Here is a 21,710-nt window from a genome sequence, read left to right as displayed (position 1 = left end):
GTGCGCATGTCTTTCTGCCTGCAGGATCAGTATCGTCTCCAGTCTCCACCGGCCTCTCTGATTCTGCAGAGGTTACTTAACAGTGAGCGTCATATTCCAGGGATCAGGTTAGGAAACAAATCCTCTCCTCGCGGCCAGCAGTTCCTGCAGCTCGCAGCGGTGGGTTGTCTGAGCTTCTAAACTTACCCCATTTTAATCAAGCCTCCACGGCGTTCCTCTCCTCCTGCAGGTCACTGGCTCCAGTCCCGAGCTGCCGGCTTCCTCTTCTCAGTCTCGCCTCAGTCAAGCGATCTGTCTACAGCCTCCACCGACCCAGGCAGACGTGGCCTCCGGCTACAAGGAGAGAGAGAAACATCAATCGATGAATGGCACTCTCTAAAGATGATGATAAACCACTATTGTGAAAAAAGTTTGCTCTGCCAAGAGCTACTGCTTTCATCCTGATAGACACAGGGGGAGATCGACAGAGAGAGAGTGAGAGAGAGAGAGAGAGAGAGAGAGACTAGAACAGCAGATATATCTGATACTGTAAAACACACCACGGCCTCGTCTCGCTGATTGAATTAGATGCGAGTCAATTACATAATTAGAGTTTGATTTCTCGATCAGGAGAGAGTAGCAGATTACGAACACTCTGCCAAATGCTTATCACTGTATTGAGTGTGTGTGTGTGTGTGTGTGTGTGTTTGTGTGTGCATGCGCCTGTGTGTATATGTGTGCTAAACAGGTCACAGGTTGCTGGGTTCCTACAAACAGCCTGAGGACAAATATTGAGCATCAAATCCACATGCAGCAACAGATTCATAGATCCCTGCTGATGATCCGGCCCTTCATTATCTAAAGTACAATCATTACGTTCCATCAACAGTCAACAGGAAGAGAGTAAACAATCACAGATGACAGCACAAACCATATGTACAGAACAGCGTTTGACCAATATCATTCTTACGACTAAATTCGGTTCAGCTTTTGTTTTTTTTGGTTTTTTTGTAACTGCAGCTGCCAATAGCCAGTATTTTGTGCTGATATTTAATACATTTAAATTTGAAAATTACTGCACAAACACTAAACAAGAAACCTATTACTAGAGTAAATCTCTTTTAATGAAATGTTTGACTGAACAAAATGAAACGGCCAAGGCAGATATCGACCCAATATATCACTAAACCAATGCCGATCAGCCCTTTCAGTTACATTTTTATATTGTTTCGAATATTACTAATGAGGAAAAATGGGACTGACTTCACGATTGATTTGATTAATTGAGCTCAACACCACGTTAAAACTCTGTACTCATGTCTCAAAGTGTGATATTCAACTTTAGTGCCTGAGAAAATGCTAAAAAGCCAATGAGATAAACAATACAGCAAAAACAGACCCAACGCGAGAGCAATGTAGGCCACCGGGCCCAAGACGCTGAACCATGAATTACAACAAGTAACATCAAAGCCAACGCTGAGCCCCCTCTTCTGCAGGCATTATGCAGGAATAATCATTTCACAGAAAAAGAAACATGCCCACCTTCTTTAAAACAATAACAACAGCATAACAAACAAACAAACAAAAAAAAAAAAAAAACATTGACAAGCAATAGTCCACAGCCTTCAGAATGTCCCCGGGTCCACTAAAACCCAGCATCCACCGGATTAACATCCTCAGCCACGCTCTGGAGAGAGGCAGACCAAACGCTCAGTCCTCCAAAGCCCGAGTCACATGCTCTCTGATGTTACCCCCCCCCCCCCCCCCCCCCCCCCCCCCCCCCTCCTCTGCTTCCCCAAAGGGATGCTGGGATGGAGAGTGCTGTGGCTGCATCCTCCCAGCTTTGACAAGTGCCTGTCACTTCTAAGTACCCCCCTCCTCCTCCTCCTCCTCCTCCTCCTCCTGCACCCAACATCCCCGAGAGTGACGGATGATTGACGGGGCTCCTGCTGCCCTTCCTCCTTCCCCATGCAAGACTTCCACGCCGCAGCATGGCTCCTCAATGATCTGGCGTCATTCATGTTTTTTTTTTTTTTTTTTTTTTTTCTTCCTTCCATCAGATAGTATTGAATCAAAGCGTAATAAGGACCAATTACCTGCGTGCATACTAGTCATTTAGCGATTCCCAGTTTCTGTGGTGCTTAATCCCTCTCTGTGGTGGCAGCTATCTTCAGCAGCACTCGGCTGCTCCGATGCACAGGGAGACCGTCTTACCCTCTCAGCCCTCTCAGTCACTGAATAACCCCGCTCTGACAATCCCACTGAAACTGATAGGCTTTCAGAGAGGATGGAAAATTGGGTATTGGCACTGAAGTGGCCCCCTTTTTCTTTCTTTTTTTTTTTCCTCCTTTTTTATCCGGCAAGCATTTAAATCGCTGAGCCAATTCCCTGCTGTTCCAGCCCATTTCATCCGTCCTCTCCTCATGGGTACTTCAGAGGGTCCTGAGATATACAGACGGGCTTGTGCTTTAAAAGGCAGCCTATGCAGGATATCATTATAGATATATCATTATAGCACTGTTGGGAGTCACTGTATGTGTTTGTGTGTGTGTGTGTGAGCATGTGTGTGTGTGTGTGTGTGTGTGTTCCAGAGTGCCTTTCAGATCATATGTAGTGGTTGAAGATGAGGTGATAATAACCTGCTCCTCGGTTTTTGACACCTTCAGCGGTCCCCGGGCATGAAGACTCACACCTCTGTGTGTCTGGTCCAGCTGTAGACAGAGTGAGTGTGTGTGTGTGTTTAAAGTGTGGGTGTGTGTGTGTGTGTGAGACTGTCTGTCAGCCTGTCTGTCAGCCTCACAGTCATCATATCCCTCCACGCTGCCATTTCCTCAAAATATCATTGTCACTTCTCTCTGCTGCCATAAGAATCACTCCAGCAAAAAGGACTTGCTGAAGAGCTACTTCTGTGTGTGTGTGTGTGTGTGTGTGTGTGTGTGTGTGTGTGCGCGCGCGTGTGTGTTTAAGTAAGTAACATAAGATGATAAGATGAAACTTTAATGAATGCCGTGGGGAAATTGGGTTGTTCGGCTGTGAAAAGTAACAGGATTTAACAGACTCACAACAAAATGTATGAATGGTAAGGAAAGCAAACAATAGGAGATAATGGAAAAATGGGGGTAGAATACGTACAAAATGAAGAATTTCCCCACAATATTAAATGAAAAATATGATATATTTTATAAAAAAAATATAAACTATTACAAATATATACATTGTATATGACAATATACCAAAAGGCATTAAAAGCAGATATGTAACTAATATGTGAACAAATATACATGATGTGTAAAACTTGGTGAAAAAGGCTTTGAAATTGTCAGCAAATCGATAAAAGGCCTCAACAACCAATGAAAGGTTCTGTTCAGTGTCTGTAATAATAACAGGCAGCCGAGTGGTGTGGCTTATAGAATCCTTATTATTATATCCTTAAAGCTGGGCGACGCAGTTTTCTGGAGAGGGAAATACAAAAAATACACAAAATATAGCATGCCAAAGAGGCGCTTGTCACACTTGTATCGTAGTTGATAATCTATCCACGTAAAAAAAATATATTTCTTTTCAGTTCAATATTGTTCATGTGCAGCATGATGATTAATCATTTTTCTGAAAATGGAAGAGAAGGAAGGAACTTGTCAGGGAAGGGGGGATCCAAACTGACTGTGTACACGTGCGTCTGCATTTGTAGAACAGCCAATGGGAACGCCCTCTTCCTGAAATGACTTGTGATTGGCCAAAGTCTCCCATCATGGGCTGGATTTTCCTAAAGCCTGAATTCAAAGACAAGAGGAGGTGCAACAGTCTAGTCCTCTCTCAGATCTCTTGAATTACAATAAGCTGAATGACAACAAAACAAAATACATATAAAATATAAAATATATTATCATTCAGCGGGTGGAAATACAGCAATCTGTATGGTGGAGTGATGTGTGCACTGAGTGACAAGGAGAGAGAGCATATCTGTGAGTGTGTGTACTGTCCACATATGTGCTATGTGTGTGCCTGGCATGGCCTTAACGTGTTCCTTCACCTTCAGCAGCAGCAGCGTGCAGGCTCAGCGGGGAGCTGAAACTCAGCCCTGTGCTGTGTGTGAGTGATAGGAAGGCCAAGCTAAGCACAGCTGGAAAGCCCAGCGTGCATCTAACAGCCCAGCCAGAGCGCACGGTGGGACCGAGACCGGGAGGTAAAGAGGACAGACAGACAGGGGGAACCTGTGCTCTGCCCACGGGCTAACCTGGTTACCTACTGAGAGTATATGTGTGTGTGTGTGTGTGTGTGTGTGTGTGTGTGTCTGTCCTTGTGATTTTAAGTAAGGACATTTCCCCGGCACACGATTTCAAAAAACAGGCCATTTCAGGGTTAGGGGTTTTTGTTTAGTTTTAGTTAATTTTATTGTAATTAACTATTAGATAGCCTTAAAACTGCAGGAATTTCATGTAAGATTTGTCTCCCTCTGGTGGCAGTAATTTAAATGCTGCTTGAAACGAACACTTCTGGGTTGCCCTCAATCTACACAAGCAAAGAAAAACAGGAGAAAAAAAACCTTTGTAGAATCAAAGAAGCATCCGATGAGTTAATGAGCCATAATATAATTCTAATTATACAAATTCCAGCATAAACTGTGAAGTGTGGTTGGCATGAAACGCATCACTAAAGGTTAACTGTGCACCAGTGTGGGAAAGTCATCACAGATGCCAGTTTTGCAATGTCTGTAATAGGGCTGGGCGATAAATTGATTACATTTATTAATTCAAATTTATGTTTTGAATTGATATTAAAAAAAAATGGCTGAATTGTAATATTGAGATTTTGAGTGTACATGGGTAAACACTGCCGCTAGGCACTCTGTCAAACAAACCCCAACTCACCCCTCTACAGAGAACGTGCATGCATAGAAACACATGTATGGATCACAAATTACATGATAATGCCAGCAAAGATTCCCGTCAGTTATTAGCAGTAAACAAGATAAACCTAGATTAAAAAAGTTTGAAAAAAAATCGAGATTTAAATTTTGGGCCAAATCTCAGTGGGTAATAGGCTTAATCATCATTTCGTGAACTCATTTGGTATTAGATTGAATGTGACAAATGTTTATTTATAAGTAAGATGTACTTACTGTAGCTCTAACATGTAGCATTTTAACATCAATAAATCATTGCCACATTAATTCACTATTATAACTGCCATAAACAAACAAAATGTATGCTGAAAAGACTGGCAGCGTCAACTAGTTTCTACACTGAATTTTACATTTTGTGGATTTGGATTTTGCTGGATATCTGCTATATAATTACGTTACAGAGCAAAGCCACATTGCTTTATGACACGAAACAGGGAGAGGGCGCTGTTCTTCCAGTGCAAGTGGAACTACAGCTTTCAGTTTCGCAGAGTCACAGACAGTGGAACAAGTGTAAACTAACCCATGTATCTACTTCACTGAAGCCAAAGAGAAACCCTTTGACAGAAAAAGTACATCTTTTATAGGAAATGCGGCCTAAACTTTGAGGGCACAGGCACAAACAAGAACTAACGAGACCACCGGCATGAGTCAGAGGCTACCAGTCATTTACCATCACAGTTATTGCACCGCCGTGTAACGTCTAATTTGACAATGACATACTGTTTAAAAACATAGATAGACATGTTTCTATTTAGGATTAAACCTAACCCTAACCCTAACCCTAAAGGAATGGAAGCTAGTCATGTGCGGTTACAAATGTGTGTGTGTATGTGTGTGTGTTTGCATGGGTGCATGAACATGCTGTGTATGGCACACAGCATGTGGCAGAAAATGACAGAGTGCGCGGCCCACACACCGCGTCCTGCCATGTAGTCTGAATCCAAATGCTGTTTTAGCACCGCCAGGCGCTCTGATGTGTCACTTTGCACAGTGGCGAGACTCAAGACGACGCGAGCCGGCAACAGACAGTGAAATATGGCCGGCTGGTTACTGTTTTACAAGCCGCTGAAGCCACAGCAATAACAACACCCTGCAACAGTAAGTCAATTATGACCGAGGGACCAGAGATTGTAAAAGTAGGGCGGTGAGGTGAGGTAAGGTGGTTAAACAGCCCAGATATCACACAGTCACGCTTAGTCATACATCACATTCAAAACTCTGCACTAATCTGTTCCTGTATTTAAATCTTTTGACGTGAGTGGCCCTGTTTGACTTGCATGACACCTGGCCAGCACAGTAACATGTACATACACCGTGGTAAAGCCGCGACCCATGAGTCACCAGTTTTCGTGTCACCAGTTTGCCGCAGTAATTGAGTGTCAGCGAGTTTATCAGCTTTCCAGGATGTGCGATCTGTCACTCTGTGGCAGCGACAGACCCAGACACTATTGACATGCAGGCTCCATCACACTGTAGTGGACATTACAGCCTGCCTGCATGACACATCTGCTCCAAAAATATATTTAAATACTTCAAAATAATCACGGTGCACTCAATTAAACTTACCAGACCGTAGAACAGCCTTGAGCGTGAAAGCATCACTTACTGACACTTACAGCGCGAATTAAGATAACCCGAGCACACCTCATATTTATTTCAAACATTTGACATGTATTCAGCACTTTTGCATAGGTAATCTGCCTGTCTATTTGCCCGCCTGCCTGCCCTATCTCTCTCTCTCTGTCAGTCAGCCAGGCTATTAATCTGCCAGTTTCCATATTATCCCTGTGAAATCCTATCCACATGCAGGAAAGCCCGAGCCTCGCAGCTCTGGCTCGGTGTTAGGCTATTGATCGCCCCGTGAGATGCTTATCCGCGGTGTCTTACATAAGAAGAGCTGGCCACCATTGTCATTCCTTTTCTACTGGAGCCTGCGCACAAGAAAGGCACACTCAGTGGCCACTTTATTAGGCCCACCTGCGCGATCTAACGCAGTTCAGTGCAACAGCTCTGCCATAATTTCTACCTTTATAATGCTCAGTTTTTGTTGACATTGTGGAGAATGTGTAAATTTAATTCTACGTTTATTACTGAGGTTGTAGTGTGCAGAGGTCTCGTTCTGGACTACATTATATTGAGAGGTGTTTCTATTTTTTTGTCCTCCTTATTTATATATACACGAGGGGGACAGAATAGTGGAAACAGCTCTCGATAAAACGCAGTCCAGTCCAACAGCAGCACTAACTATGAGCTCAATGCCAAACATAGAAGTGAATGAACACCTCTGTTACTGTGACAAAAAGAAAACCTGAGCATTACAGGCAGCAGAAAAGGAAACTTTATGGCAGAATAGTTGGATTGGATTGGATTAGATTGTACAGGTGGAGCTGATAAAGTGGCCACGGAGTGTATGTGTGCTGTGGAGGAATTTCCCTCTGAAAGTAATGCCTCTGCACAAAATATAAGATAAACACGTTCTGATCTCAAAACTGCTGCAAAGAATTCGTGTTGCTTAAAACTAAAATAACATTGTCTTAATTACAGCACGCTGTGATCAAGGCTCATCTAACTGAACTATATATGGCAATGTGATGCTGCACTGCTGTGACAATTTGCCCTCTGTAGACACCAGCGTGCGCACACACACACACACACACACACACACACACAGAGGAGTGGCTGAAGCAGGGCCAATAATTAAGTAATAAGAGACAAGGATCCTAATGAAGTGAAGTGCCTCTCCATCTCAGGTCAGGAGGAGGATGGAGGGAGACGAGGACAGGCATGGGAGGATCGGCTGGAAGCTGCACACAAATTGCCACTCTCTGACTTGGATGTGATTGGATGCGATGCAAATTTGGGAGGTGAGGAGGCAAGGGGGAAATCAAATCATAATGATGATGATGATGATGATGATGATGATGATCCGAGTGGAGAAAAAAAAAAAAAAACAGGAGTACGGACGTAAGGGGAACTGCACAACGGATCCTTGAGCAGACTTTGAGGAGTCTCTTTAAAAGGAGACACGACTGTCTCGTTTTCTCCCAGGAAAACACACTCCAACACATTCCCACACACACAAACACACATACCCACACACTCCCTCTCTGCACACCTCCCCCCCTCCCCACTCCCTCTCATCAGCCGGAGAAATGTGGGTTAATGAGGCATCACCCGGGGCACTGTCATCAGCACCTATACTACCAGCCTCCCTTCAGAGAGAGGGAAGGTGAGGGGCGCGGGAGGGCTGAAGGAGGTGGGGGTGAGAGGGGGGGGCACTTTGCACAGGCAACATCAAAGGTGCAAGTGTGGAAGAGTGGAGTTAATTAGGCAGAATGTCTGTGGGATGCGTACGAGCTACAAGTCTTCGGGGAGAAGAATAGAGACGTACAGTAGAGCCGGTTTACTACGGTCGCTGCGGGCTTCGCTCTACAGGCGAGGAAAATGGGCTATTCTGAGCTGCAGAGTTAAAAATAAAATGGATTTATTGGTACAGATATTACCTTGGCTCACGCTGAGTGGTAGTACCGGAGTGCAGTGGCCATGAAATTTGGAGAAGCGGGGTTCCTCATACAGTTCAACTTTGTAAGCTGAGTGTGCTGCAAAAAGATAGTGCACTACTTTTTTTTTTTTTTTGTACTTTTGCGAGTCATTTCATCTCATATTCAGCGCTAAAATATCATTTCTCACTGTGAAACAAATTACAAAAAAAAAAAAAAAAAAGTGACATGAGATGATCCCACTTGTCTCCAGCGTTTCCTTGTTTCAGGATTTTTTTTTTTTTTTTTTTTTTTGGAACAAGTATAAATTTGTTGAAACAAGGCAGAAAAAAGCCTGATAGTGTCAAGAAAATTGATTAGCGATGGAAACAAATGGGGGTCAAACATTTCTCCTGTTGAACTGGATAATAGGTTACTGTTCTTGATCTAGCAGCTGAAGTGGATATTTTTTTTTTGTTTGTTTATCTTGTACTCTTATTTCATTTGAATCCAACACTGCAAAAAATCTCCATCTGAACAAGACATTTAATCTCATTTTCTTGAAAGTTGATTAGCATTGGAAACAAGTGGGATTATCATATCCCACTGGCTCATTTTTTCACTTGTTTTCAGGAAAACAAGATTTTAAGACAGAATATGAGACTAAAAAACTTAAGATGGAGATTTTTTCTAGTGTAAAAAAAAAAACTCCCTGGTCAAGTGCGGCATGCTAGTGCAGTAATGACTGTAAACATAACATGTGGGCTGAGGGAATGAGACTTATTTTAGTCACCATACTCTAGTGTGACAGTAAGAGGTGCTTACAAAACACCCGTCCTGTGTTACACTGTTGCGTCTCCAGCATGTATTGACTTCTCTTCTTCCTCTCTGGTTCCAGGTCATCCTTCCCTCATTCATTTTTCATGGGAGGGGAGGCAGAAACGCTGCAGATATACAGGCGCTGGATAGCCGGAGAGATAACACCTTGCTTCTTTTGCATGGGCTTTCCATGAGCAGCAAGGCAGACCTCGACACATTCAGAGAGGACAATGAGGGCGTCTCTCTGCCGGGGAGAGGCGGCTCAAAGGAGCCAACTGATGCAAATGATGTTCAGGCTCATCATGTGATATGAGACCTTGTAATAAAGATAAAGAGCTCCCTGAAAGACTGATGCTTTGAAGTGACATGAGGGGAGGTCAAACATTTCGCCCGCTGAACTGCCACAAATGAGACTGGATAATAGGTGACTGTCCTTGATCTAGCAGCTGAAGTGGAACATTTTTTGTTTGTCTTCTACTTTTATTTCATTTGAATCCAACACTGTAAAAAAAAAAAAAAATCCATCTTAACAAGACATTTAATCTCATTTTATTAATTCAAGTGTCATTCTCATGATACTTGTGTGATTATTTGGCTTTTTCTATTTTGTTTCAACATATTTATACTTTTTCACATCACTGAGACAAGTGAAAACCAAGAATTTAACACTGAATTGAAGATTAAATGACGGCTTAACATAGAGTTTTTTTTGCAGTGCGTGCGTCAAACAAAGCACTTTGTCTTTTGCCAGGCCCTTAGTGACTTTTGCACCGGCCTGCCAAGTTAGATTAAATGGTTAAATAAATATGGATTACCCTCTTTGATACATTTAGAAGCATACCGGATGCAAGTGTTATATGATAGTGAGGGGGGCAGACACACACACACACACACACACACACATAATATCTGTATTCAATATTATTCCTGATCGAAGTCTGCTTGTCAACACAGTCACTGGCTCATGTTTAATTGATGAAGCAGCAAGCTATATAATTACCCGATGATCAGAGAGGAAAAGCGGCCTTGATAAAAATAGGCATAATCCCAATAAGAGTGTGTCAATGTGTGGCTATGTGTGTGTGTGTGTGTGTGCGTGTGTGAGATTGTGTTTGTCACCCAATCAGCAGAGTGGCTCTCTGTCACGCTACAGCCAGCCTCTCCTATTGACTGATGGAGGGTTATGGATCTGTCTCAGCTCAGTAACCGCATCCATAATAACAGCAATGCAGAGATAACCTTCAGAGAGACAGGTAGATACAGGCTGATACTGATGCACGTTCACCGACGACACGATACGCACTAAAACCACCGATTTCTCCATCAAGGCGCACTTCTAATTAGAGGCGGCCGCATTATACCATCGGATTTACGATCACATGTGACAGTGTACGGTTTGATGTTAAAACAGGCTGAAGGATGAACGCAGTGGAGTGTATGAAGCACCGACTGTGTGATATAACATCGCAAAGCGCCGTAATTGCATATCCAGGCTGATGATGAATCAATGGGCAGCTCGTCCCAGAGGAGCAAAGAGAGAGAGAGAAATAGACTAATAGAGACAGACGCATAGACACTAAAAAAAAACAAACTCCATGATAAGTTAATTTATTTCGCCTCACATTCGGCGTTAAAATCATGTTTTTCTTCAAACAAGTGAAAAAAATGTCCCAGAGGGATTAAATAACAAGACAACCCCGCCTGTTTCAAATGCTAATCAACTGATTTCCAATATTTTCTTGAATGAAGCATCATTTTTCTTGATTCTAGAGGGTTGCTTTGCCTAATTCTGCCGTGTTTCAGCCTGTTTAAACTGGCTTCCTGAAAAATTCCTCAAACAAGTGAAACTACATTGGAAACAAGAGGGACTATCTCATCCCATTGGCAGATTTTTTGCAAAAGAAAAAGAAGATTTTAACACTGAATATGAGATGAAGCTTAATTGCAGAGTTCTCGACACATTTAGCCTTGGGTAACACCGCCACCGAGGAGAAACGCGAGAGTCACAACCACGCCGCTGTTATAGAGCTACTGTTGGCATTTAAGTGACACAGCGAGATAGCGGGTTAGTGTTTTTGGGATGAGACACGCCACTCGCCTGAGGCCGGGCGCTCTGATGCAGCGATTCAAATCAAAAGAGCATCCTGCGTATCCTCTGTCTCCTGATGCTATCAAAACGCTTTTCACAACCACAAAGACGCGAACGCGACATTGAAACAAGAGTTGTGAACAAAACAAATCTTTTATATACAATCTTTATTAATTGATTTTCTTTACCTACTAATTGCCTTTCAGTGTGTGAAATAGCAGGGGCCTATATTCCAGCGTGCAGTGGCAAAGAAACTCCCAGGACAACTAGGGTGTTTGATTTTGATTTGATATGCTTTATTCATACCCCAGGGCAGAAAGTCTCTCTTCATGCGCTGGTTTGAAAGCAGTGAGTGATAAAGTGCTTAACAATGATGTGGATGAACTCTGAGTCCTCCAATGTTGTGCAAACAACCAGTTACAGATACAATAATCAGTCATATTTTCAGGAAAGCACTGATTTATGCTCTTTTGTTCCTTAAAAAAAGATCTTCAGGGAGCCTATCAGCTTCTTATTACTTACAATCAGGTTATATCTTAAAGAAACAGTTCATCCAAAATGCAAAAAAAGATTCCCCCTTACCCTTAGTGCCATCTATCCACCCAGACAATCTCCCATGTCACTCTTCGCCTCATTATAATGGGGCTGGATGGATAGTCTTTTGTTAAGCTAAAATGGTCAATGGTCCATGTTTATCTCCACACATGAATATCTATCCAGCTCCAGTGTATTAGGGAGCCAGGTTGAAAGGAAAGACTGACTGGAGGCCTCCAGGAGGGACAGATGCATTCAGGCAAAGTGGGAAAATGGCTTTTCTTCGCATTTTGGGGGAACTGTTCTTTGACGAAAATGCAGAATCTTTACTCAATAAATAGACCTAATAACTGCAGCACAGTGGTTATTTTGTGGGTTTGATCAAAGCTAAACCCTCCAGTTGGGTTGTCATCTCACTTTTTTCTGCAATATATATTGCGATATAAAGAAATACAGGAAACTTCACCAGACACATGCAGAGTGTTATTCATTTATGGATGTACAATTAACACTCATAAAAGTCCATCTTCTGCTAACAAAAAAAAACATATGCCCACCCCTACTCCTACCACACTTGGTTCAGCCCTCTGCCACCCCTCCAGAAATGACCTTGGACTCCTCCACTTCCGGTTTCACATATGTCACTCCAGAGACAGGAGGAGGAGAGAGAGACCAGGTGGAGAGGTAATTGTGTGTGCTGTTTACACATAATCTACCTTTTTTCCAGCATTTCTGCTTTATTAGACAGTCACAGTGGAGAGAGGCAGGGCAGAGAGAGAGAGAGAGAGGATGACAAGCAGGAAAGGGTCTGGGCCGGATTCGAATCCAGGCCACAGCGGCTTTATCTTTATTGCACACTCAACCACCGGAGCGCCCCATAATCTGAAATTTCTAGCAATGCTCAAATGTAAGATTAATCGGCGTGGTGGAAGATAAACAGGCCTCCCGGTGCGGCTGAGGACGGTAAAACTCTCAACCTCAGGCAACTAATTGATAAAGATTTATCTTTACGCCAACAAGATGTATGTGCAGATAGATCTGGATACTTCAAGTTTTGTGTGTGTGTGTGTGTGTGCAGTGTTTCTTAGAGACTCGCCCTGTGACATTAACGAGGTGCTGCTGATAACAGGAATACACAAACTCAAAAGCCGCCTCGCCTGCCTCTAGCATCCAGGCAACAGTACAGTATGAGTGTATCTGTGACAGTAGCCGTGTCTCGTGCATGTTGTCAGGCCGGGTGACATGCAGGATCTGCGTGCACAGACATCAATTCAAACTGTGCTGTGGTGAAGGGACGCACTTGATAAACCCTCATCCCAACCCAACCTGAAAACGAGCCTGTCCTTTTTCGGTTGTTTGATAAACTGATCACCAGAGCTCATAATGAACTGATCACCGCACATGCAACAAACTCCATGGATCCAAGAACACTAAACCTGACTTTTCTTGTACATTATTCATGGAAAACCTTGAGACTTTTCCTGAAGGTATCAGACAGCAAAAAAGCTGTAGCATGACGTGTTTGAGATAATTTACTGGCGTCCTGCAGTGTGACTAATGTAAATGTGCACATCATGATGTCGATGCTGAAACGTTACACACCATGCAGCTACTAACCACCAACCCACCACTCAACCAATCACAATCCAGAATGAGATATCATCACCTATAACATCACCTGCAAAAATAAATAAATAAATAAAATAAAAAAAAGACAACCCCGAACTGTGAAATGTTTGGGCTCCAGGAAAACACAGCGACTTAAACAGATGGTTGAAACTGTGCATGCTACGTATCTGGCCTAATTACCTCCCAAGGCAAGTGTTTGAGCTGAAGCCAGTCTGGAAAGCATAAAAAAACACTGGAGCAAGGATCGCGCGGGCCGATATGGACGCCTTTCAGATGAAACACGACAGGAGCAGGGTTCAGCTGAAGGTCTGCGGCACCCAAGGCACACTAGTTAGTCAGAGTTTCTCTCTCTTTCCTGACTTCTCTCACTTCTAGTCTCTGCGCGCAACATCCACACACTCACACACACACACACGCATACACATACACATTCACATTCAGATTCACATTCACATATACACACCCCCTCCTGCCCCCGGGGTGTTTTCTTGTTTTTGTTGTCGTTACTGCGGGGGATCATAATGACATCAACAATGGCGGAGGCAGTGCTACGGCGACAATAACATCAACAGTCACCTCACCTCCGCACGCGCGCACACACACACACACACACACACACACACTGTCTGACCTCATTCCTGCCATCTATCTCCTGGGGAAAAGAGGAAGAGGTGGAGGGTGAGAGAGAGAGAGAGAATGGATATCAGGTGAAATAATAGGAAGGGGGAGGCAATGCACAGGGAGAGGAATGTGGCAGAAGAGGCAAAAAGGAGAATAAGAGGAACAGACAGAAAAATGATGAGAGTGGGACGGGACGGGGGGGGGAGCAAAGGGAAAAAAGACAGAGAGTTTTAAACTAGAGAGAGAGAGAGAGTGGGATCCAGAAACGAAAAGAGACACGGGAGGGAGAGGTGGCTGTAGTCCCAGGAGTGGTGTTAATAAACAAAGGGAGGGTAATAAGGCAGGAGAGGATTTGCTGGGTAGCAGATGGCTATGTGAGTCATTCCTATCACTGCACAGAGAATGAAGGGAGACAGGGAGATAAGAGATGCTGTCAGAGATGAGAGAATGAGGGTGGAGGGGGGCACAGAGAGGAGAGAGGAGAGAGAGAGATTGATGATGGAGGGAGAGAGGGAGAGGGAGAAAGAGAGTGGTAGTACAACCCACGGCCGCTGAAATCATTCATGTATCCCATCAAGCACTTTTTCACGGTGCGAAGCCTCTGTCCTTGACCTGTCACTCAAAAATAAAAAGGAATAAATAGATTTGGCCGTGTGAGTGTTTTCTCTCTTATTATTTAGCAGCCGGGTCAGAGGCAACCGCCTGGGATAAATCCTCTTCCCTCATGAATAAAAGTCTGATGTTTCACTGATGCATGGCTGCGAACAACTGAAGAGCTGCTTTCCAACATGAGAAATCCACTGGCAAATCCAGTAATGCTTAAAAAAAAAAAAAGAAAAAAAAAAAGTGACACATACTCTTACAAAATTAGAGCCGACATAAAAATTCTGGCTCTCCAAACAGTCAGGGAAAAACATTTCACACGTCTTGCGAGAGCTTTTTTTGCCTAAGAACCGGCGGCTCTGCTGGAAACGCTGGCGTCGGCTGCCGAGCAGATTCCTGTGAATGAAACTGTCGGACTGAAAAGGCGAACTCTGAGGCAGAATGCGCCCGAGCCGATCGCTTTCACATTCAGCCGACACGCTCCGTTTTTGCGGCGGCCTCCTGCCTGCTGCGGGCGGATCAATGCTGCCCCTTGACCTTGCCGAGGGGACTGTCAACATGTTCAAAGAGCCCTCCTCCTCGCCGGCTCATTGTCAGCCCTAACAAGGCTCCATCACAGATAGATCATGGACTCGTATTGACCGGCTGCTGCGCCTGTGTAAAGATCTACCGAGGAGGGTTAGGGAAGTCAGCGCACGGCTCACACCTTCTTTATGGTGAAGAGAGGAGGAGGAGGAGGGGAATGATGAAGGGTAAAGCAGGAAAATCCCTCCTCTTTCTCCTTTGTGAGCCAAGGACAAGCTCGTAATTGGCTTAAACTTTGGAGAGAAAAAGGACAGGAGAGAGAAGAGAAGAGGGTTTTTAATATGACAGCCAAAGCAACAAAAAGTTTACAGGGAAGAGGACAGCGAGGAGCGCAAGCGATGGGAGTGGAAGGGATGGAGGTGTGATGATTAGCAGCATAGACAAGAAGGAGGGAGAGGAGGGGAGGAGCGATTGATCAACTGTCGCCTGGGTTTCCACTGACCCAGCTAACAAGCATCAACACTGCAGGGTGGCACCAGCGCCGTGTGCATGCATGTGGCAGCGTGTGCCGTTGTGTGTGTATTGTGCAAGTGGGTGCCACTCGCATTTGCATGAGCGGTGTGTGTGTGTGCCGCGCATGCCTGCTGCAAGAGTGTGTGACGAGCACAAAGACACGAGGAAGCACGGAGACAGAAAAACCACCTGTCTGTCTCTAAAACTCCATGATACCCAGCAGCTGCCACACACACACACACACACACACACACACACACACAAAGAGGAAGAGAAGAAGAGATGCTTTCTGTCACATCTGTGGATTGTCACATTACTCTCACACACACACACACACACAGTCAGTCTGCCCGCTCAGAGGCCACCAAAACACCCTGCATTCCCACAATTGAACTCGACAGCCTGCGGTGGATGCCACTTCACATTCTACCCGACGACACATCCAGCAAATCTCAACCCCACGAGGATATGACAACAATCCCTAAAAATCTTCCGTCAAGTCATTTTGTCTCATATTCCGACTTCAAGTCTTGGTTTTCTTCAAAGGGGTGAAACATTTTTTGAGATAATCCCACTTGTTTCCAGTGCTAATCAATTTGTCTCCTGAATCAAGCATCATTTTGTTGGTGCTCGTCGGCTGATCTGCCTCGCCTCGCCTTGTTTCAACATATTTATGCTGGTTCTCAGAAAAACTCAACGTGAAACTACACTGGAAACAAGTGGGATTATCTTCTCCCGCGGCCAGATGTTTCGACATGTTGTAAGAAAAACAAGATGTTTGGAAAGAAAATAAGGATAATGACTGGCTAAAATGGGTGGTTTTGCAGTGATATGTTTCAGTCAGCTGTTGCCAGAGGAATCAGGCTTCCTGTTCAGCCCTGTGACAGAACTCTGCGAGGGAAAAACCGAAGCGACATTTTATCAGACACAAAAGCGGCGAGCGGCGGCGAGTGAGGGGCTGCGCTGTATCTTTTTGATCAAAACCAGATGGAAATTCCTAATTACCAACCCCGGGAAGCCTTTTGGTGGTCCTAACCGGTGGGCACCGAGATGATTAGCCTTGCGTGAACCTCCTAAGCCCTGAGCCTGAACCTCTTCCCTCCCACTCCCCAGCATAGATGCTATGCAAACCTGGATGTGTCAACTCAATTTATTTTCCAATTTCCTGCAGGGTGAGGGACTGCCTGCCTGCCTCTCTCTCACTCTCTCTCTCTCTCTCTCTCTTTCTACCTCCCCTCTTCACGTCCTCTCCAGCATCTATCACTCTCCCCCGCCGCTCTTTCTCTCTTCTCCCGCTCTTTCCTCCACCTCCCACTCCACCAATCTCCTTCTCTGCTCTCTATGCTCCTTCTTTCCCTCCCCATATCCCCTCTCCTCGTCTCTCTCTCTCTCTTTTTTTTTGCTCTTTCTCCAGCTGAACAATTCCTCGCCTGCACGCTGTGCCGTTTCCCCGCCCTCAAGTGCCAGACAGACGTTGAGGCAGGCGGACTTGAGCACACAGACACACAGACAGGGCTGAACCGAGCTTCATATGTGGCCTCCAGTCTGCAAGGCACACACCAGTCGATTGTTAAGCACTGCTCCAACAGCAGCACACACACACACACACACACACACACACACAAACATGTGGACCGGCCGGCTGTGGAGGAATACACTATCGACCCACCAGGAATTTAACAGCCACACCAATTAATCATGTGGGAGGCGGGCGGTGATTGTGTGTGTGTGTGTGTCCTGCACTGTGTGTGTCTGAGGGTGGTGCCAAGAGAGAAACGGGGCAAAGCTACAGGATAGTATTGATAATACTCAAGCACTGGCCGCCCCAGCTCTCACACACACACACACATGCACAAACACACAAAATGCACACACACACACACACACACACACACACAGACACATAAGATTTCAGAGGGTCGGCCAGGCATGACAGGAGACGCTCCTCACATTCCCTGCAGCCAGATCATATAACATTTTCAGAGGTGGGTGAGCATCAAGCCCAGCCCGAATCCAATTATCCCCAAACGCATGCAGAACTTCTCTAACCGATAGAGGACAAAAGAAAGAGCGCGGACACGTTCGCCCCGAAGCGCCGCACTCAGACGAACCTGCCACCTGTCAGGACTCATATTCATCAAGTGTGGAAACCTCCGCTAATTTAATCACCACCTTTTGCATTCCACGAGCGCAGTCAGCACGCTGTAAGGTCAGCGAGAGCCTTGAAACAGCGCATCCTGATGAGAACGAGCACACATGAGTAAAAGTGAGCTCCTGCATCGCCGTGCCCCGTCAAAGGTGCCGGCGAGAGTTCAATATCCATGCAAAGCATCGCATTACACCTGCTGTCATCCCCACTTTCCTCCATGCAAGACCACATGAATTATTGAGCGATCTCTGCTTTGTCAACTACTACATCTCAAATTTACCAGAATAAATATTCAATTGGCTTTTGCTGCTCAGGAGACATCAACATCAATTTGTGGAAAGAGTTTTTTTTTTTTTTTTTTTTCCCTCCCAAAGCCTCTCAGGGGTTAATAAGAGTGTAACGGTCCCGTTATTCCAACATGATGAATGAGAATCGGTGCAGCCCTGTCACTCACAATGGATGTTCCCAGTCAGAGCAGCTCACATGCTTCCTCTTTATTCCTAGTTTTGCCACCAGCAACAACTGTCTTCACTCTGAAAGACAAAGCTACCGCCGCTCCAAACTGCACACCGGAATAAAAAAAAAAAACAAAAAAAAAAAACAGAAAACCTTGTAAAACGGGAGTTACACGGCTTTGTGGACTCACCTTTGTTACGGGCGAGTGTGTGTGTTCATGTGTGTTAAAGCTCCGCAGCGCAGCAGGCAGCCTCTCCTCTCCGTCTCGCTCCCACTGTGAGCTGGAGTAGAGTGTGTGTGTGTGTGTGTGTGTGTTGGTGGGTGTGTGAGCGAGTCTCTCTGTGTGTGAGCGTGTGTGAACCGCTCCAGCCCTGCTCTCACTGGCTATTGTTACAGGCTGGGGAGGCGAACTGAGCATGCTCCAACTGAACAGCCCTTTTGGTAGGCATGGAAACGGAGAAGCGGCTGCGGCGCTGAAGTGCTGAGGTACTTTCTATTCCACCTCTCACACAGGCACACACAGTTACACACACACACACACACATACAGGACAGGCAGGGGCTGCTGTGTCATCACCCTGGCCATCTTGTGACATTGGCTTAATCTTTAATTCCCTGTTGTTTCCTTCTCTTCCCGCAGAGTGATGTTCACCACTCAGTGTGTGCAGAGCCAGCCAGTGACCGAGCTGGATCACCTGCAGCAGTTCACACTCCGTCCTGGGTAAAGACAAGCCACTACAAATAACAAAAAACCTGGGGCACTCACTGAACACCTTGAATTCAACATGAAAGTATCATTAATGAGCAGCAATCAAAATAGCACTTTATATTTTATTTATTGGGCAATTTGCAATATAATAATGCACTTTACACTTTAGCACTCTGCACTTTTATCAGCCCCTCGACATTTAATTTAGTGTTTAAGCAGGGGTGAAATGCACATGGTCCCCTGAGCCTTGGCCTGTATGTTTTATGATCAACTATGTTGTTTGTCTTGTTTTTTTTTTGTTTTTGTTTTTGTTTTTGTTTTATTCTATTGTATATGAGCGTTATGTACAACACCAACCTGCCAATGGGACTAGAGACGGAAATGTGTTTACATTTATATGTGCATTAACATGTACTGTCCCATTTCTTTTAAAAAAATAAATAAATCTACAAATCTACAAATCGGCAATTTACAAAAACAAGTTAATTTTAGTAACACTTTAACGTGGAAAAAAAAACAATACATTTTTTTCACGGGCTGATCTAAGACCTCCTCAGTTTGTTAACATGCATTAATAACAGGTCAGTTATGTTATTGTTGCAGTCTGTTTGGAAAAAAATATTGATTTTTGTTTTTACTGTTTTATTTAACTTTTATTTGATTTTTTTTTTTTTTAAGTTGTCAGTGCAGCTACCGGCAAGTTGAACAGATGCCCCGAGTAGGAGTAACAGCATGCACAGGTCGCCTAATTTTGCTTACACACATGACAAATTTGATTCCCGTGCAAATCAGTGTGCATGGGGTCTAAACAGTGGGATAAACCAGAAAATCTTCAAAGCACTGTCAATGGGATCGCACACACAAAAGGTGACAAAGATTCCCTGCAAGTCACTTACATAAAACAATTAATGTAGCAGATTTTAGAGGAAGAATTTAGAATAAAATAAATAAAGTAAAATGGATTTTTTTTTTGAAACGTTGGGTTGATGTTGGCTTGGGTGCGTCAATGGTAACATCACATGCCGCGATCTTGCAATGAGGCAAAATCATGATACTTTGCGATCGCCAAAGCCAGCAGGCGATGCGTCAAACACCGAGGATTAGCCCTGCGTTCCTGTCCCACAGAACGGGGCTAAAGCTCCACTACGAGGGTATTTGGCCGCCGGCCTGATGTGTTGCAATGACAATGTGCTGGTGCGTCTGTCTGGTGTTTACTGGGCATATGGAGGGTGAGCTCATCTCCCTAGGGTCCAGGACAACCCTCGAACCCCAGCTTCCTGTGGGAATAACAGTTACTATTTGCCCATGGCCCGGTGCCACTAGGCATCAGCCAGACGCCACATTTTGGTGTGTGTGTGAGAGAGAGAGAGTGTGTCTTTGAAATTGAGTACAAACAGAAAGTGAAGGAAGAGATGACAGAGAAAGGGGGAGTGTGTGTGTGTGTATGTGTGTGTGTGTCTGTTTTCTATTTTTGTACACATGTAGAGAGCATGTGCGCATTTTTCAGAGCATTCCCACACCAGCCATATGTTTGTCACTGCCAGTGCCATCTTGCTGCCAAAATGATAGCCAACCCCCTCTTGCATTCCCTACATCAGACACTCCAAGCTCAAAAACACAATTTTCTCCACCTTGCTCGTTTTGGTCCGACTCCCATGATCCGCCACGAGAGAGAGACAGCAAGAAAGAGCTTCAGTGTGGCTATTACCAGCAGTCAATGCATCCCTCTACCCTAGGGGGGGTGTGCTGACTAAACCACCCCCCCCTCCCCTTCCCTGTTCTGCATCTCAAGGCTGCCATTAGAAAACAGAAAAAGCGTTCACAGCTGTTAAAGCGCGCCTCCGATATTTAGCGGCTCCATCACATCAGACAATCAATGTTGGCCAGGGCGGGACATTAATCAGAGGATGGAAGAGGGTGTGTGCACACGGTGAAGGATATGAAACATAATCAGTGCCAAATTGGTCCTGCTGAACACCACTTTAACATTCATTGTGAATCAGCCGGGACCTGTAATGATAGCACATTGTGGTAAAATGGCCAAGGTCGCTCCCCCAGTGATGAGAGGGGCGGTGCACACCCTTGAGGAAAACATCTAAGTACGGAAAGTCACCAGTGTACTGCAAAGAATCCCCATCTTAAAAAAGTAAGTTAGTCTCACGTTTGGTGTTCAAATCGTGTTTTTCTTCAAACAAGTGGAAGAAAATCTGCCAGTGGGATGAGATAATCCCACTTGTTTCCAATTTTAATCAACTTGTTTCCCAAAGTTTCTTGAATCAAGTGTAATTTTCTTGATCCTAGAGGGCTGATCTGCCTTATTCTGCCTTGTTTCAACATATTTATACTTGTTCACAGAGAAAAAATACTGAAACAAGTAAAACTGCATGGAAGCAAGTGGGATTATCTCATCCCAAAGGCAGATTTTTGACCTTGTTTGAAAAAAAAAAAAAAAAAAAGATTATATCACTGAATTTGAGACTAAATGACCAGATGAGATTTCTTGCAGTGTGGAGCTGATAAATTTGAAGATGCCATTTTCATGTTCAATCCATCCTGTGCCACGCAAACATGTTCAGACTGTTTTCCAAATACCTGCACTCCACTCTGGAATGCCCTGAAATGTCAAAAAGTTCCTTATCAATCGTGTATGGGCCTACATGCATGTCCTGCCCACGCTCCATACTAGTCTAAGAGTTTAATCAC

General features: G+C 44.6%; 1 protein-coding gene across 3 annotated transcripts in view; it reads right to left on the bottom strand.

Moving 5' to 3' along the window:
* arhgef49 (Rho guanine nucleotide exchange factor 49) overlaps positions 1 to 21,710 on the bottom strand; it is a 53,537-nt gene that overhangs the window by 18,473 nt on the left and 13,354 nt on the right. For 2 of the 3 annotated variants that reach the window (XM_030080796.1, XM_030080799.1), the window contains exon 2: positions 187 to 333. The gene's annotated coding sequence lies outside the window, so the exon portion shown is untranslated. Of the gene's footprint in view, positions 1 to 186; positions 334 to 18,489; positions 18,557 to 21,710 lie in introns of those variants that run through there. The other variant, XM_030080797.1, reaches the window with a different exon arrangement.

This window comes from Myripristis murdjan, chromosome 21, assembly GCF_902150065.1.
Source record: "Myripristis murdjan chromosome 21, fMyrMur1.1, whole genome shotgun sequence".
Classification (NCBI taxonomy): Eukaryota; Metazoa; Chordata; class Actinopteri; order Holocentriformes; family Holocentridae; genus Myripristis; species Myripristis murdjan.
This window is presented reverse-complemented; position numbering and strand designations above follow the sequence as displayed.